The sequence below is a fragment of the Orcinus orca genome, chromosome X, assembly GCF_937001465.1.
Source record: "Orcinus orca chromosome X, mOrcOrc1.1, whole genome shotgun sequence".
Taxonomy (NCBI): domain Eukaryota; kingdom Metazoa; phylum Chordata; class Mammalia; order Artiodactyla; family Delphinidae; genus Orcinus; species Orcinus orca.
In genome coordinates, this window is record NC_064580.1 from 34,049,274 (window position 1) to 34,068,316 (window position 19,043).

The 19,043-nt window shown below is 40.0% G+C and overlaps 1 protein-coding gene and 1 non-coding gene across 2 annotated transcripts in view; one reads left to right on the top strand and one right to left on the bottom strand.

Moving 5' to 3' along the window:
• The window catches only part of LANCL3 (LanC like family member 3), a 111,001-nt gene that overhangs the window by 5,919 nt on the left and 86,039 nt on the right, over positions 1-19,043 (top strand). The window lies entirely within an intron of this gene.
• On the bottom strand, positions 8,853-8,925 carry TRNAA-UGC (transfer RNA alanine (anticodon UGC)). Its single transcript has one exon. It is a non-coding gene; the product is annotated as a tRNA-Ala (tRNA).

A 19,043-nucleotide genomic window follows, 5' to 3' on the forward strand; every position in this document is an offset into this window, starting at 1 on the left:
TGATGCAGTAGCATACGTGCTGCTTGATTAACACATTCAATAAGGTTTTGCAGCGGGGTCTAAGGATGATTGTACACTTGTATCATGAGGGTCAATGATATTTCAAGATATCTTCAACAACTGCAGCGTGACATGAATATATCTGTGATTTCTATAGGTGGCAAAGTCACAAGTACTCCTGGGTGGTTCGTGGTCTGCATTCATAATGAAAGGAAATGTCAAGTTGTTTAAATAAGATTGGAGAAAATATAGATGTGATTTTCTTTTCCCAAAGGGGACTGTTCTGGAAGTTGCTGCAATGACTCACCCTAGATAAAGTGCCTAGTGTAGTGCTTGACACAAAGTACCTGCTTAATGAGATCAATGGTATTTCCCTTTGCACTACTAACAAAAAATCAAAAGTGATTCTGAACATCACATAGAAAATTATACCCAATACAAGGAATCTATCTTACTGCCATGATTAAAGGAAAACACCTTTTGCCAGATTGTTAGTTGTGTCCTTAGCTCATTGCTAAGGCAGGTGGTTGGCAGCTGTCTAAGCGGGGATGCCTTTAGCTGCAAATAATGGAATGTCCAGTGGAAAATGATCTAAATCAGGTAACCGGGCCACACAGCAGGGGGTGAGCGGCGGGCAGATGAGAGAGCGAAGCTTCATCTGCTGCTCTCCATCGCTCACATTACCACCTGAACCATTCCCCCCCTCTCCCCCCCAACCCCCGTCCAAGGAGAAATCGCATTCCACGAAACTGGTCCCTGGCGCCAAAAAGGTTGGGGACTGCTGATCTAAATAATGGGAACAGTATTACCTCACTTGACAAGGAGTGTAGAGCTAGGTCATTCCAGGATTGGTTCAGCAACTCAGGAAAATCATGAGAACCCAAGCCCTTTCTGACCTTTTTCTCTGCTATTCTGGGTGTCTGAGCTGTATCACTCTTCAAAATTGCAAGATGGCTGCTGCCATTCCAAGCATTGTGTTCCCATACAACTGGGTCTGAGGTTTTTTTCTTTGAATTTTTTTTCTTATCGTATGGAACATTCTATCCTTGAAGAATTTCCCTTCTGCCTCATTGCCCAGCAGTTGGTCAACAACCCAGCACTGGCCACTTCTGGTTTCTGGGGATGCCGAAAAGGCTAATATCCTTCATTTCTAACCTCTGACCTCTAGTGGATGCAGGTTCTGACAAGAAGAAAGGGGAGGGCAATGGCTGTTGGGTCGTTACCAAAGTGTCTGCCCTTGGCTCCCTTACCCAGGTCTGTCTCATGACCTCCCACTTGGCTATTGTCAATAATGCTGCAATGAACATGGAGACGCAGATATCTCCTCCAGATCCTGTTTTCATTTCATTTGGATAAATGCCTAGAAGTGGGAATTCTGGATCATATGGTAGTTCTAGTTTTACTTTTTTGAGGAACATCCATACTGTTGTCCGTAGTTGTCGTAGCAACTTACATTCCTGCCAACAGTGTACAACAGTTCTCTTTCTGCATCCTCACCAGTACTTGTTATCTCTTGCCTTTTTGCTGATAGTCATTCTGACAGGTGTGAGGAGATACCTCATCGTGGTTTTGATTTGCATTTCCCTGATAGTGATACTGAACACCTTTTCATCCAACTGCTGGCTGTTTGTATGTCTTCTTTGGAGAGATGTCTGTGCAGTTCCTCTGCCCATTTTTTTAATTGAGTTGTTTGTTTTGCTATAGAGTTGTATGAGTTCTTTATATATTTTGAATATTAACCTCTTATGGTTCACAAATATTTGCTCCTATTCCATAGGTTGCCTTTCCTTTTTGTTAGTAGTTTCTCTTTGCTGTGCAGAAGCTTTTTAGTTTGATGTAGTTCCACTTATTTTTGATTTTGTTGCTTGTGCTCTTGGTGTCATATCCAGAAAATCACGGCCAAGACCAGTGTCAAGGAGCTTTTCCCCTATGTTTTTTCCCAGGAGTTTTACATTTTCAGGTCTTATGTTTAAGCCTTTAATCCATTTCAAGCTAATTTTTGTAAGTGGTGTAAGATAGGGGTCCAGTTTCATTTTTCTGCATGTGGTTATCCAGTTTTCTCAATGCCATTTATTATTGAGACTATCATTTCCCCGTTGAGTATTCTTGGCTCCCATATCAAGTATTAGTTGACCATATATGTGAGGGTTTATTTATGGGCTTTTGATTCTGTTCCATTGGTCTGTGTGTCTGTTTTTATGTCAGTATGATACCATTTTGATTACTATAGCATTGTAATATAGTTTGAAATCAGGAACTATGATGCCTCTAGCCCTGTTCTTTTTTCTCAAGATTGCTTTGGCTATTCGGGGTCTTTTGTGGTTCTGTATGAATTTTAGGACTGTGTTTCTCTTTCTGTGAAAATGCCATTGGAATTTTGATAGCAATTGGATTGAATCTATAGATAGCTTTGGGTAGTATGGACATCTTAATATCATTCCTGATCCACAAACACAGGATCTCTTTCCATTTATTTATCTTTAATTTCTTTCATCCAAGTCTTAACAGTTTTCAGTGTATAGATCTTTCACCTCCTTGGTTAAATTTATTCAGAAGTATTTTATTTTGATGTTATTATTATAATGGGATTTCTTTATTTTTCAGATAGTTTTTTTAGTGTACAGAAGCACAACTGATTTTTGTATGTTGATGCTGTAACCTGCAACTTTACTGAATTCATTTATTCTAGCAGTTTTTTGGTAGACTCTTTAGGACTTTCTATATATATGATTATGATTATATCATCTGCAAACAGACAGTTTTACTTCTTCCTTTCTGATTTGGATACCTTTTATTTCTTTTTATTGCCTAATTGCTCTGGCTAAAACTTCAGTACTGTGTTGAATAAGAGTGAGAGTGGGCAGCCTTGTGTTGTTCCTGATCTTAGAGTAAAAGCTTTCAACCTTTCACCGTTGAGTATGATGTTAGCTGTGGGCTTGTCATATATTGGTATTTATTATGTTGAGGTATATCCTGTCTATACCCAATTTGTTCACTTTTTATCATTAAAAGATGTTGAATTTTGTCAGATTCTTTCTTTATCTGCATCTATTGAGATGATCATTATTTTTATCTTTCATTATATTAATGTGATGTATCACGTTTTTAGAGGAAAACATTTTTTTATTTACTCATTCAGTTACTTATTGAACAGACTATGTGCCATGCAGTGTCCTTTGTACTATGTATTCATTTTTATTTTCATTTTTTCAGCTGTACTGAGGTATAATTGACAAACAGAATTGTAAGATGTTTAAAGTGTACATCATGGTGACTTGATATATGTAAACATTGTAAAAGGATGCTCACCATATAGTTAATTAACACATCCATCACCTCACATATTTGCATTTGTTGAACCATCCTTGCATCCCAAGGATCAATCCTACTTGATCCTTGGGTATGATCCTATTAATGTGCTCCTGAATTCAGTTTGCTAGTATTTTGTTGAGAATTTTTACATCTCTGTTCATCAGGAATATTGGCCTGTAGTATTCTTTTCTTGTAGTGTTCCTATCTGGCTTTAGTATGAGAGTAATGCTGGGCTCATAAAATGAAGTCGGACATGTTCCCTCCTTCTTTTGGAAGAGTTTGAGAAGGACTGACATTAATTTTTCTTTCAATATTTGGTAGTATTCACTAGTGAAACCATCTTGTCCTGGACTTTTCTTTGTTGAGAGGTTTTTGATTACTGATTCAACATCCTTAGTCATTATTGGTCTGTTTAGACTTCTATTTCTTCATGATTCAGTCTTGGTAAGTTGTATGTTTCTAGGAATTTATCCATTTCTTCTAGGTTGTCCAATTTGTTGGCATATAATTGTTTATAGTAGTCTCTTATATTTTGTGTTTCTGTGATATCACTTTTAGTGTCTCTTTAATTTCTGATTTTGGGTCTTCTCTCTCTTTTTGTCTTAGTCTAGCTAAAAGTTTGTCAATTTTGTTTGTCTTTTCAAAGAACCAATTCTTAATTTCATTGATTCTTTTCTCGTATTACTCCTGTTCTCCATTTCATTTATTTTGGCTCTAATGTTTGTTTATAATTTCCTTCCTTCTGCTAACTTTGGGCTTAGTTTTTTTTTTCTTTTTCCGGTTCCTAGAGGTGTAAATGTTAGGTTGTTTGAGAGTTTTTTTCCTGAGTTTTTCTTAAAAATTATTACTGTCATACTCACAAGGTAAACACAAACAATAAGAGGATACAGAAAGATATACAGGCATACCTCAAAGATATTGTGGGTTCAGTTCCAAACCACTGCAATGAAGCAAATGTCTCAATAAAGCAAGTCACATGAAGTTTTTGATTTCCCAGTGCAGGTAATTTATGTTTACTCTTATATTTTAGTCTGTTAAGTGTGCAATAGCATTATGTCTAAAAAAACAGTGTACACACCCTAGTTAAAAAATACTTTATTGCTAAAAAATGCTAACCATCTCAGCCTAACATTAGCGAATCATGATAGTAACATCAGAGATCACAGACCATCATAAAAAATATAATAATAATGAAAAAGTTTGAAATAGGGGGAGAATTACCAAAATGTGACTCAGAGGCACAAAGTGAACAAATGGTGTTGGAAAAATGGCTCTGATACATTTGCTTGACACAGTGCTGCCACAAACCTTCAATTTGTAAAGGAAGAAAAAAAGGCAATGTCTATGAAGCACAATGACGTGCATAAAACAAGGTATGCATGTTTAAAAAAATGTCTTCTTTGAACATTTTTAAAGAAATATTCTGGATATATAAAATACCTATATTTTTATCCATTTATGTGATATTCTGTATGTGTGTGTGTGTGTATGTATGTGAGTGTGTGTGTGTATTGGGTTGGCCAAAAAGTTAGTTTGGGTTTTTCCGTAAGATCTGATGGAAAAACCAAACGAACTTTCTGGCCAACCCAATATATACATACACACACTACAGCTTGTTCTCTTATGTGCCTGTGCATCTTTGCACATTACTGTGTAGAGAGATCTCATTCTTTATACTGGTTTGATTTAATAGCTGTACCATAATTTAACTATTATTGATGGACATTAAGTTGATTCAAACTTTTTTCCTTTTTCGCTATCAAAATTAATGCTGTAAAGTATACACACTACTACATATAATGTGCATATATACGTATACAACATTTACATATACATACATACATATGTCTGTATATGTATCTTTGCCTTTTGTTGCAAGTATATATGTAGGATAAATTTTTAAAACCCAATTGCTGAGTCAAAGTTTATAGATATTTTTCTCTTGATGGAGATTATCAAACTGTTCTCCAAAAAGGTTACATCAGTTTCCATTCCCTCCATGAGTGTTTGGGGGTGCCTGTTTTCCCACATTATTTTCTTTCTTTCTTTTTTTTTTTTACATTTTATAATCTAAACTTTTTTTTGAATATTATTTATTTTTTATGCAGCAGGTTCTTATTATCTATTTTATACATATTAGTGTATACATGTCAATCCCAATCGCCCAATTCATCCCACCCCCACCGCTTTCCCCCCTTGGTGTCCATACATTTGTTCTCTACATCTGTGTCTCTATTTCTGCCTTGCAAACCAGTTCATCTGTGCTGTTTTTCTAGATTCCACATATATGCGTTAATATATGATTTTTTTTTCTCTTTCTGACTTCACTCTGTATGACAGACACTAGGTCCATCCACCTCACTACAAATAACTCAATTTCATTCCTTTTTATGGCTGTGTAATACTCCATTTTATAAATGTGCCACATCTTCTTTGTCCATTTGTCTGTCAGTGGACATTTAGGTTGCTTCCATGTCCTGGCTATTGGAAACAGTGCTGCAGTGAACATTGGGGTGTGTGTGTCTTTTTTTTTTTTTTTTTTTTTGCATTACGCGGGCCTCTCACTATTGTGGCCTCTCCCGTTGCGGAGCACAGGCTCCGGATGCGCAGGCTCAGTGGCCATGGCTCACGGGCCTAGGCACTTCGCGGCATGTGGGATCTTCCCAGACCGGGGCACGAACCCGTGTCCACTGCATCGGCAGGTGGACTCTCAACCACTGCGCCACCAGGGAAGCCCACATGTGTCTTTTTGAATTATGGTTTTCTCTGGGTATATGCCCAGTAGTGGGATTGCTGGATCATATGGTAATTCTATTTTTAGTTTTTTAAGGAACCATCATACTGTTCTCCATAGTGGCTGTATCAACTTACATTCCCACCAACAGTGCAAGAGGGTTCCCTTTTCTCCACACCCTCTCCAGCATTTGTTGTTTGTAGATTTTCTGATGATGCCCATTCTAACTGGTGTGAGGAGATACCTCATTGTAGTTTTCATTTGCATTTCTCTAATAATTAGTGATGTTGAGCAGCTTTTCATCTGCCTGTTGGCCATCTGTATGTCTTCTTTGGAGAAATGTATATTTAGGTCTTCTGCCCATTTTTTGATTGGGTTGTTTGTTTTTTTAATATTGAGCTGCATGAGCTGTTTATATATTTTGGAGATTAATCCTTTGTCCGTTGATTTGTTTGCAAATATTTTCTCCCATTCTGAGGGTTGTCTTTCCATCTTGTTTGTTGTTTCCTTTGCTGTGCAAAAGCTTTTAAGCTTTATTAGGTCCCATTTGTTTATTTTTGTTTTTATTTTCATTACTCTAGGAGGTGGATCAAAAAAGATCTTGCTGTGATTTATGTCAAAGAGTGTTCTTCCTATGTTTTCCTCTAAGAGTTTTATAGTGTCCGGTCTTACATTTAGGTCTTTAATCCATTTTGAGTTTATTTTTGTGTATGGTGTTAGGGAGTGTTCTAATTTCATTCTTTTACATGTAGCTGTCCAGTTTTCCCAGCACCACTTATTGAAGAGACTGTCTTTTCTCCATTGTATATCCTTGCCTCCTTTGTCATAGATTAGTTGACCATAGGTGTGTGGGCTTATCTCTGGGCTTTCTATCCTGTTCCATTGATCTATATTTCTGTTTGGGGGCCAGTACCATATTGTCTTGATGACTAGCTTTGTAGTATAGTCTGAAGTCAGGGAGTCTGATTCCTCCAGCTCCGTTTTTATCCCTCAAGACTGCTTTGGCTATTTGGGGTCTTTTGTGTCTCCATACAAATTTTAAGATTTTTTGTTCTAGTTCTGTAAAAAATGCCCTTGGTAATTTGCTAGGGATTGCATTGAATCTGTAGATTGCTTTGCGTGGTATAGTCATTTTCACAATATTGATTCTTCCAGTCCAAGAACGCGGTATATCTCTCCATTTGTGTCATCTTTGATTTCTTTCATCAGTGTCTTATAGTTTTCTGAATACGGCTCTTTCACCTCCTCAGGTAGGTTTATTCCTAGGTATTTTATTCTTTTTGTTGCAATCCCACATTAGCTTCAGTACTAGGTTTCATGAGACTTTTTAGTATATGACAAACTGATGGGTAAAAAATGAGGATGGAAATTTCTCAGATAGGAAATGTGTCCTCTTTTCGTTCCATTCAGCACTCACTGAACAAAATGCATATGCAAGATTTCACACAGTCTGAATTTGAGTGGTCCCTGGTTTGTAAGCAGCAGTGTGTTGTTCATTGCATAAGTAAACCCTGCAGTTTGGCTTGAAATGACAGCAGGTTGGGGAAACTGGACTTTTGTAAACTGAATCCAGTTCCTAATTGCTCGATTATAGACCTATCAGGGAATGGGGCACTTCTGTGGGCTGCGTCTTAGATCCTTTGTTACTCTTGATCCAGAACCCTGTGATAGCTGAAAGGACATAAGAGCTAGCACTGCTTGATCCCTTGTTGTGCACACTGTTGTAAGCACTTTACAGATATTATGTCATTTAATACTTATGACCTAGGCACCAGTACTATCTCCATCCTCCCCAGTGAGGGAACCGAGGCACAGAGAGGCTGTGGAACTTGTTCCAGGTTACACAGCTAGTCAGCGGCAGAGGGGGGTCCCATCCCCACAGGCTGGTCGCCAAATCTGTGCTTTCAGTGCGCGCTCTTCACACTTTAACGTGCACGCAGATCTCCTGGGGATCCTGGTAAAAATCAGGTTTTGATTCAGCAGGTCTGGGGTGAGGCCCAAGATACTGCATCTCTAGCAAGCTCCCAAGTGACGCTGCTGCTGCTGGTTCATTGAGAAGATTTGAGTAAAAAGCTTGAAGTCACTATTTTTTTTTTCAATTTTATGGGATTGCCTGTCAACAGATTTGACTGATCCCCCCCCCACCCGCCTCCGCCAAACTTCATGATTTTCATCGTTTGTCCTTTGTACTGAAAATGATTTCTTCCACAAATGCCAGAATATCAGCTTTCCAATTCGTGGGTGACGCTGAAGGAAAGAATCCCTGCCTGGCACATCTTCTTGCAGGTTTAAGGACTCTGAGTGACTACATGGATTTCTTTTTTTCTGATAAATATAATTTTGCACTATATACACAAGGATTTTGTTGTTGTTTGTTTTTTACATTTCTTTAAAGGCCCAAATAGACCATGCTCCAGCAGTTTTAAATCCTTTCATAATAAGAGACACTATCATTCCCAGATCAGATCGAAAACATGATGCTCATAGAACTACTCCCATTTTAGAATCATTCAGTTAAATTTACCTGTGTGACATAAATTAAATTGAAGATGCGTAGACTTTTTTCCTTTTTTTTCTTCTGATACAGTAATTTAACACAGAATAATGTGGATTTCCTTGGAGATAACTTGTTTACCCCTTTTAATTAATCTACTAATATACATTCCACTAAAACCTAAACTTATCATTTGTATTGTAATTACTTGGAGAGAGCATGGTTCATAATTTTCTTATTACTGAAGAAGTAAATTGGGGAAATGTGCATAGTAAAAATTATTTTTTTGCTGCACCTCGTGGCACGCGGAACTTCCCCAACCAGGGATTGAACCTGTGCCCCCTGCATTGCAAGTGCAGAGTCTTAACCACTGGACCACCAGGGAAGTCCCAAAATTATTTTAAATGTACTGAATTATTTGTTTTGCCAATAACCTGACCTCCCAGTGTTCCATAAGAAGGTGGTTTTAATGGAATTTCACTATGTTTATTGACGTCTGAATGTGAAAATGATAGATTGTATTAATTTTTTATTAACTTGGCTAATTTCCTCTTTGCTGGTTAATGAGAGATGTTTGTCACTCGACTGGCTCCTACACAACACACAGTGGATTTCCTCCATGTGTGGAGGGGGTCCTTTAATATCCCCATGTGGTGATGGTCTCTTGGTAAACTTGCCATGATGTGTCCAAATAAGCATTTCTCTTCGTGATTCACTTTTACTGATTACTCTCTGAGCTACATTCACTAATTAAGTACAATGCCTTGGACGTTGGATGTTTGGTTTGTCTCAAAAACATGTTCTCATGCGTTATTTATATATATCTAAGTACCTCTTATCTTTTCCTAGTTACTTTCTTTATGGATTTAGCTACTAAGGAAACCTACCAAGTTAACAGACTCATTATTCTTGGGGTGCTAGCCACTTGGACAAATGGAATTTTCAAGAAGTCATTTGATCCATTCGTTCTTTTTTTTTTTTTTTTTTTTTTTTTGCGGTACGCGGGCCTCTCACCGTTGCAGAGCACAGGCTCCGGACGCGCAGGCTCAGCGGCCATGGCTCACGGGCCCAGCCACTCCACGGCATGTGGGATCTTCCCGGACCAGGTCACGAACCCGTGTCCCCTGCATCGGCAGGCGGACTCTCAACCACTGCGCCACCACGGAAGCCCCTGATCCATTCTTTCTTTTAGCAAGCTGAACAAAGAAGTGTTTTGTGTAAGGTCACATTTCCTTTTCTGAATAGCTTTACACATTCAACAACCCAGACAAATGAATGCCTTTGACACGGTGAAGTGTGAGCATTGCCTCCTGGGCCATAAAGAAGCTGTTTCCCAGATGAGAGGCAGTCTTACAGACTTCATGGGTGAGAACATCATCTGAATGAGAGGTGGCAAAACAAATATTGGTCATAGCGTTATGTGAAGTTAGCTGTTACTGTACCCATCTACTGGCTCCATTGCTTTGCATAGAATGGATTCCCCCTGCTCAGTGGTGTATTGAAGTCTGGTGTCCATGGCAACCAAAGCATCACCAATCTCAAAGCAAGTACTATGGGGACCAGCTGAATCTCCACTCCTACAGTGACTTTAGGAGGGAGCCACATTCCTAACAAACTTTCCAGCTATCTAAGGCTGAAGAGAACCAGTGCTCAACCAGAAAGGAGGTATTGTTCTCATGCACATTTCAGTAACATAATTTTGCTATTTAAAATGTTTCCTCTTTCCTTGTAAGACAAAGAGAATTGCGCGTGTATCAGTTGCCGCTGTTGAAATAGGTTAGCGTCTCAATGAAGGTATTAAAAGGTGATGGTTAAGAATAGGGCTTTTGGGACTTCCCTGGTGGTCCAGTGGGTAAGACTCTGCACTCCCAATGCAGGAGGCCTGGGTTCCATCCCTGGTCCGGGAACTAGATCCTGCACACATGCCGCAAATAAGAAGTCCACAGGCAGCAGCTAAGAAGCCCAGGGCCGCATACCGCAACTAAAGATCTGTGTGCTGCAACTGAGACCCAGTGCAGCCGAAATTAAATAAATAAATTAGTATTTTTTTTTAAAAAAGAGATTACTTAAAAAGAACAGGGCTTTCAGTCATATAGCCTTGGGATTGAATCGTGGCTCCATCACAGTAGCTGGTTGACCTCAGCCATGTTACTTAGCATCTTTGAGGCTTGATTTCCTCATCTGCAAAATGTAACACAAGCTATTAAATGCACCCACTTCATAGGTGTGGTATGAAGATCCACTGAGAATGTGTGTGTAACATGCTTAGCAGAGGGTCTGCTAGGCACAGAGTAAAGACTCTGTATAATACAGTCCTTGTTTTATTAGTATTTTGAGTATTATTGTCATTAATGTAAGTGAGACCCTGTGTTAACTAAATAATACAAGTATGCTTTTTGGACATTCAGCCCGTCTAATATTCCCTGTGGTGTTAGTCAGAGCTGCTATGCCCCTGATCACATAAGCAAGGCTTTGAGATCTTCAAACAGAGGCCATAAAGGGCTGGAGGGAAATATCCTCTGCTCTGCCACACAGGAGATTAAGCTGAGCAGCTCACAGAGATTGTGTCAAAGTAAATTGAGTGGCTGGTCATCACGCCCGAAACCCAAAGCACTTTGCTTCCTCCAGGAGGGTGTTCTTTTCTCTTTTTAAAATTTCAGGCTCTTTGAAGACTTAATCTAGGAATTGGCTTTCCTGTGTCTGATTTGTACTTCTCAGAGTAAATCACCTAATTGGCTTTATCGGCAGTAAATTGCTATGCAGGTGATGTTGGAATGTTTGTTTTTTGCTCTCTTCCCCCAGAACCTGAGTGGTAGATTCAAGGACCTCTTTCCTGCTCTTAAGTTCTCTTCTTTGCTTCTAAAGATCATTTGCTTGCATGGCGCTAATTCAGAATTTCAGACAAATTTCAGTAGTTGTGTCTCTGGCGAAATGACAACTTCAAATGAGTTTTCCTCAGCAAATGTTCCCGATCATGTACAGTTGGTAGCTTGTTTCAGAAAAGGATTAATACAATTAAGGATTCTTCCAAGTGTTTCTTCAGCTTCTGGGCCCAGAAATTATGTTTTTCTTGCATTAATGCACTTTTCTATTTGCGTTTCAAGGCTATGTCATATGGACTCACTGTCAATTTTACAAACTTAAATCTATGTTTTACTCTTCAGCTGCTATTCATATTCATTTATGACATGATGATCTTGATATGTATAAACTATACTACTCTATTAGTAGAGGCATCATTGAGTTCTTATCCCTAATCATTGAGGTGTCATGTATAATCATTAGTTCTGCTTACAATCTTCAATACCATACCAAGTGGTTCTAGGTCTGTGGCCTTCATCTCCACGGGGGTCTATTATATCTTTCTCTGACCTGTGGCCTTAGGTCAGTGTTTCGCACACTTGAGGGTGTATTAGAGTCCCTTGGAGGGCTTGTTCCATCCCCAGAGTTTCTGATTCCGTAGGTCTGGAGTCGGGCCTGAGACTTTGCGCTGTTAACAAGTTCCACTGATGCTGCTGCTTGCCTGGAGACTACTTTTTTAGAACCACTGCCTTAGACCATACCCTTAACCTTGGCCGAGCGTGTCTGACATGTGGGAACTGGGTGAAGGCATGTGGTGGTAGTACCACAAACTTATCACCACCACCAGAAAAGAACTCAAAAGACAGGACTCAGATTTTCCTGGTGGTGCAGTGGTTAAGAATCCGCCTGCCAATGCAGGGGACACGGGTTCGAGCCCTGGTCCGGGAAGATCCCACATGCCGCAGAGCAACTAAGCCCGTGCACCACAACTACTGAGCCTGCGCTCTAGAGCCCGCGAGCCACAACTACTGAGCCCGTTCGCCACAACTAGTGAAGCCCGTGCGCCTAGAGCCTGTGCTCCGCAGCAAGAGAAGCCACTGCAATGAGAAGCCCATGCACCACAACGAAGAGTAGCCCCCAGTCGCCGCAATGAAGGCCCAACGCAGCCAAAAATAAAATGTAAATAAATAAATAAATTTATATATATATATATAAAAAGATAGGACTCACTATATTACAGGCACTGTGGTTAACATATTATATCCATTTCAGGGGAGAAAACTGGGACTTAGGTTCAGTAACTTGCCTGTCATCACACAGCTGGTCAAGCAGTTAAAGCCACAGTTTTCAGACTACAGAGCTTCTTTTAGAGATTTAAGTCAGGTTAGATTTCTGCATGTTTTTCTAGTAATGTATACACTGCCAAGAGGAGAGTGAGTTGTACCCCAAGCCACATGGAAGGATAGTTTTAACTTGGCTCTCTGAACCTCAGGGTGTTTCTGAAGTTCAACTTAAGATTGAATAAAAATGGCAGTACAGGAGAGGGCTCTACATTGGTCCCAAAGTTCCAGAAGCCTGTAAGACTCAACTTCAACTTTGTCATTTACAAGTTTGATAGAGTGGTTAGACTCCGGGATCCTTTCCCAAACTCGAGCAGCTAGATGATGGTCTTAGGCCAGGTTCTCCAAAACCTGACTCAGATATGGGCACGCTCCATTAAGGAAGAGTTCTCAGGAGAAACCAGTATGGGAGTGGGGGAAACAGTGAAGGGTCAGAAGCCAAAACAAAGGTGTGATTTTAGGCTAAGCCCCAGCTTTCTGTCTCATTCTGTAGGGGAGCTCCAGAGTGTAAATCACATCTCAGAGTTTGTCCTGACTGGAGGTATCGCTCGCCCACCAGTAATTCACTACAGCTGCGTGTGTGTGGGCGTGATCCTCCAGGTACTTCAAGGCTTCTGGAACCGTGGGGCAAATGTGAAGCCACATGAGTTGCTGGATTTAAGGGGCCCACCAGCATGTTGGATGGAAAAAGAATAAAAAGAGATTCTAAAGGCTTCTAAGAAGAAAAAACTGCGTCCTTAAAAGGATTTGCACTGGACTTTGAATAGCAACTTAAGAAGCTACAGGAGAACGGAGCAAGGCCCCCAAAGTTCACTAAGAAAATTCTCAACTAGAATTCTATAGCAGCCAAAATTATCAAATGTGAGAGTAGAAAAAAATCTTTGCAAGTTCTCAAAAAAACAACATTTTTTTTTCTTTCAAAAGCATGAGGCAGAGGTAATCTAGCTTCACAGAATGTGTTAAAAAAACGTAGGGGCCAGACGTTCCAAATGAACCAGCCACCATGTGGAACACTGCAAGAGCTGGTAAAACATTTTTAAGGAGGGTCCATTGCGATGGGAGAATGAACCAAGAAATAGGAAAATATGAGATCTCAAAACCTGGAGCTCCAATGCAGGTGGGATCAGAAAACTTCGAGAGTGATGGTAAGGGACAGCCCGAGAGGACAGCTCGGTATCAGGCCTTGAAGGCAGCTGGTAAGTACTGAAGCAGAGCTACAGCCTGGATGATGCTAAGAGAAAAAACAAAAAATAGAACAGGCAGCTTACCTGATATGTTTGGCTGTACCTAGGGGAGTTTTGCAAATTTGTTGGAAAGTTTGGGCATGAATTTGGTGTAGACAAAATAGAAAACCGAACAATATTATAAGAAAAGGAAATTGGGCTTCCCTGGTGGCACAGTGGTTAAGAATCTGCCTGCCAACGCAGGGGACATGGGTTTGAGCCCTGGTCCGGGAAGATCCCACATGCCACGGAGCAACTAAGCCCGTGTGCCACAACTACTGAGCCTGTGCTCTAGAGCCCGCGAGCCACAACTACTGAGCCTACGTGCCACAACTACTGAAGCCCGCGTGCCTAGAGCAACAAGAGAAGCCACCGCAATGAGAAGCCCACGCACCGCAACAAAGAGTAGCCCCCGCTCGCCGCAACTAGAGAAAGCCCGTGCAGCAACGAACACCCAATGCAGCCAAAAATAAATAAAAATAAAATAATTTTTTTAAAAAAGGAAATTATTAACTTGTGCGGGGGGCACGGGGAGAAAGGAAATGGTAATCACTGCAAATGGTTTTGTTTAATGGATATTGATTTAACCTCATATTGTTTGGGAAAAAAAGTGATATAACTGTTTTGGGTATTTGGGAAAGGAAATGTATGTGTGGAGAGATTATAAGAGAGCTAAGTCTTCATCTTCCATGTTAGGAGATTAATAGATAACACCTTTGATGGAGAAGTCAAGAAATAGCTGTACAAGCATCTCATCTAGAAATATGAAGATAAGTAGCTAGAAAAAAATGCCCAAAACAATGTTTTCAGTTTTTGCCTTGGAGGAGTCAGAATGTGGATGGGGAGGGGTGGGGCGGGAGCCTGCTATTATTTTAAAGAACTCTTCACTTTTTAAGTTATGCACATGTATTTCTTTGAGAAATATAAATGCCAAGAAAACAAGAACTATTTTTCTTAATCTCACCTGTGCTTTTTAGCTGTGATTTCTCCATATTCTCTTCTTCACATATATCTTATTCCTGCTCGATGATTGTTCTCAGAGAACATCTATGGAATGTTCCTAATAATAGAATTGATGTCACATATAGATAAATTTTGTCAACAGATATTTCCCCATCAAAAATATAGCTGGATATATGTGTTTTATTCTTATAAATAATACTAAATTAGGATTTAGTGATGACATTGTATTAGTTTGAATGGTCGAATAGCTCTGTGTCAATTAAAATCTTCATATGGTTTAATTTAAATAGTTGTGCCTTCCTTAATAAAGTATTGAGTAAAATCATGAGGATCAGAGCTATATTTATTAAGCTGCTACCCAAGAAGAAGGAGAGAGCCCAGTTAAGATAATTAAAAGTGAAAAGATAGATGGTTAGAATACAGTGAAGACTGGTGGAACCACTTACGTAAAGCAGAATAAGAATAATTTTTTTTTTCGAGGCAGTAGCTCTAAGCCGCTCCAGGATTCTAAAATGCTTCCAAGTCATTGCAGCCAGTGGTAACTAATTATTATATAGAACATTAAGTCAGCTAAGTACTTTTTATGTAAGCTGTCCCATTTAATTCTCACAATATCTCTTCGAGTTACATATTATTACTACTACCATCTTCTGAACAGAAAATAGAAAGCATTGCAGAGAGGTTGAGTAACTTTCCCGAGGACGCAGGGTCGAGGAGTAGGATAATAACATTTATTGCCCAAGCAGGATACTTTTGGTAGGAACCAGCCAGTTGAGAATCTAACACAAGAGAGAGAAACCAAGACTTACCTATGGGACTTACGGTCCCCGATTGATAAGGGGTTACATGTAGTCTAGAACTCAAGTTCTTCTGCAAACTCATGCTCTTTCTGCTACCTTGGGCTGGTGGTACCCTTAGTGTTAAATAAAGTTCCCCATTCCCTAAATACACCGATAAATGTTGACTGATAAATGGCAAATTGTTTCTGTTGAGAGAACCCTCGAGGGAGTAGGTGGAGCTTCTGAATCAGTTCTGGGGCTTCAGGACCAAATTAGTTGCTCACTCTCACCCCAGATTCCACATAGTAGCTTGAAAACTCAAAGAGAGGAGGTGTCTGGAAGGCATTCAGTTACAGGTGACAAGTTCCCAAATAGAACATGGTAAAAAAGAAAACTGGGGGTGTGATATTGGAGCCAAGCATGGATGATTAAGTGTGGGGATTGAAAGTGGATGGCAAACTGTGAGAGAAAGGATGCTCAGCAGGAAGTGCCTAACACCACCTGAGTTTCTTTTGTTATTTTCCCTTTTTTAAAAAATTATTTATTTTGGCTGCATTGGGTCTTCGTCACTGGGTCTTCGTTGCTGCGTGTGGCCTTTCTCTAGTTGTGGTGAGCAGGGGCTCCTCTTCGTTGCAGTGCGCGGGCTTCTCATTGCGGTGGCTTCTCTTGTTGCGGAACTCGGGCTCTAGGCGCACGGGCTTCAGTAGTTGTGGCGCGCGGGCTTCAGTAGTTGTGGCGCGCAGGCTCAGTAGTTGTGGTGCACAGGCTCAGTAGTTGTGGTGCACAGGCTTACTTGCTCCGCAGCATGTAGGATCTTTTGTTATTTTTCTCACAAGCCTTTTTTCTCAATCGATCCCTTTCCCCGGCACCTCTGGCTGCCCGTTTTGGATGTACTGTTCAATGCACATATCGTGTTTGTTTCCATCTTACATGTTTCCTAGGGAGCCTTGCCTGCAGCATGACTGGGGCAGCTCTAAGCTCTTCATCTCCACTCTGTTTTTACTACTACTGAGCTGAATAATAGGCAGACTCCCGGCAAACAGAAGATTCTTTTTTTTTTTTTTTAATTTATTTAACATCTTTATTGGAGTATAATTGCTTTACAATGGTGTGTTAGTTTCTGCTGTATAACAAAGTGAATCAGCTATACATATACATATATCCCCATATCTCCTCCCTCTTGCATCTCCCTCCCACCCTCCCTATCCCACCCCTCTAGGTGGTCACAAAGCACCAAGCTGATCTCCCTGTGCTATGTGGCTGCTTCCCACTAGCTATTTTACATTTGGTAGTAAGTATAAGTCCATGCCACTCTCTCATTTAGTCCCAGCTTACCCTTCCGCCTCCCCATGTGCTCAAGTCCATTCTGTAGGTCTGCATCTTTATTCCTGTCCTGCCCCTAGGCTCTTCAGAACCTTTTTTTTTTTTTCAGATTTCATATATATGTGTTAGCATATGGTATTTGTTTTTCTCTTTCTGACTTACTTCACCCTGTATGACAGTCTCTAGGTCCACGCACCTCACTACAAATAACTCAATTTCATTTTTTTTATGGCTGATTAATATTCCATTGTGTATATGTGCCACATCTTCTTTATCCGTTCATCTGTCGATGGACACTTAGGTTGCTTCCATGTCCTGGCTATTGTAAATAGAGCTGTAATGAACATTGTGGTACATAACTCTTTTTGAATTATGGTTTTCTCAGGGTATATGCCCAGTAGTGGGATTGCTGGGTCGTATGGTAGTTCTATTTGTAGTTTTTTAAGGGACCTCCATACTGTTCTCCATAGTGGCTGTATCAATTTACATGCTGGATGCATTTAAATTTTACCTTGTGGGTCCATTACCGGTGCCTAGTAAATCTAGGAGAGTGACTCCAGAGGTTTTTTGTGGGTTCTTTTAGCTTGAGATTCTGTGATTCTTCGAACAAAAATGTATTAAGTATCTTTAGTGTGCCAGGCCCTTTGTTGGCTGCTTTACCTACACTGTTTCCTGTAATCCTCAAAATAAGATGTCCTTACAGATCAGAAGAGTGAGGTCAGGGAGGCTAAGTGACTTGCCCAAGGACACACAGATTGTCAGTGGCAGAGTAAGGGTCAGAACTAGATCTGTAGGACACTATTGGTCTTTTTTTTTTTTTTTTTTTTTATTTTAACATCTTTATTGGAGTATAATTGCTTTACAATGGTATGTTAGTTTCAGCTTCACAACAAAATGAGTCAGTTATATATATACATATATTCCCATATCTCTTCCCGCTTGCGTCTCCCTCCCTCCCACCCTCCCTATCCCACCCCTCCAGGCGGTCACAAAGCACCGAGCTGATCTCCCTGTACTATGCGGCTGCTTCCCACTAGCTGTCTACCTTACGTTTGGTAGTGTATATATGTCCATGCCTCTTTATCGCTTTGTCACCGTTTACCCTTCCCCCTCCCCATAGCCTCAAGTCCATTCTCTAGTAAGTCTGTGTCTTTATTCCTGTTTCACCCCTAGGTTTTTCATGACATTTTTTTTTCTTAAATTCCATATATATGTGTTAGCATACGGTATTTGTCTCTCTCTTTCTGACTTACTTCACTCTGTATGACAGACTCTAGGTCTATCCACCTCATGACAAATAGCTCAATTTCGTCTCTTTTTATGGCTGAGTAATATTCCATTGTATATATGTGCCACATCTTCTTTATCCATTCATCCGATGATGGACACTTAGGTTGTTTCCATCTCTGGGCTATTGTAAATAGAGCTGCAATGAACATTTTGGTACATGACTCTTTTTGAATTATGGTTTTCTCAGGGTATATGCCCAGTAGTGGGATTGCTGGGTCATATGGTAGTTCTATTTGTAGCTTTTTAAGGAACCTCCATACTGTTATCCACAGTGGCTGTATCAATTTACATTCCCACCAACAGTGTAAGAGGGTTCCCTTTTCTCCACACCCTCTCCAGCATTTATTGTTTGTAGATTTTTTGATGATGGCCATTCTGACTGGTGTGAGATGATATCTCATTGTAATTTTGATTTGCATTTCTCTAATGATTAGTGATGTTGAGCATTCTTTCATGTGTTTGTTGGCACTCTGTATATCTTCTTTGGAGAAATGTCTCTTTAGGTCTTCTGCCCATTTTTGGATTGGGTTGTTTGTTTTTTTGTTATTAAGCTGCATGAGCTGCTTATAAATTTTGGAGATTAATCCTTTATCAGTTGCTTCATTTGCAAATATTTTCTCCCATTCTGAGGGTTGTCTTTTGGTCTTCTTTATGGTTTCCTTTGCTGCGCAAAAGCTTTTAAGTTTCATTAGGTCCCATTTGTTTACTTTTGTTTTTATTTCCATTTCCCTAGGAGGTGGGTCAAAAAGGACCTTGCTGTGATTTATGTCATAGAGTGTTCTG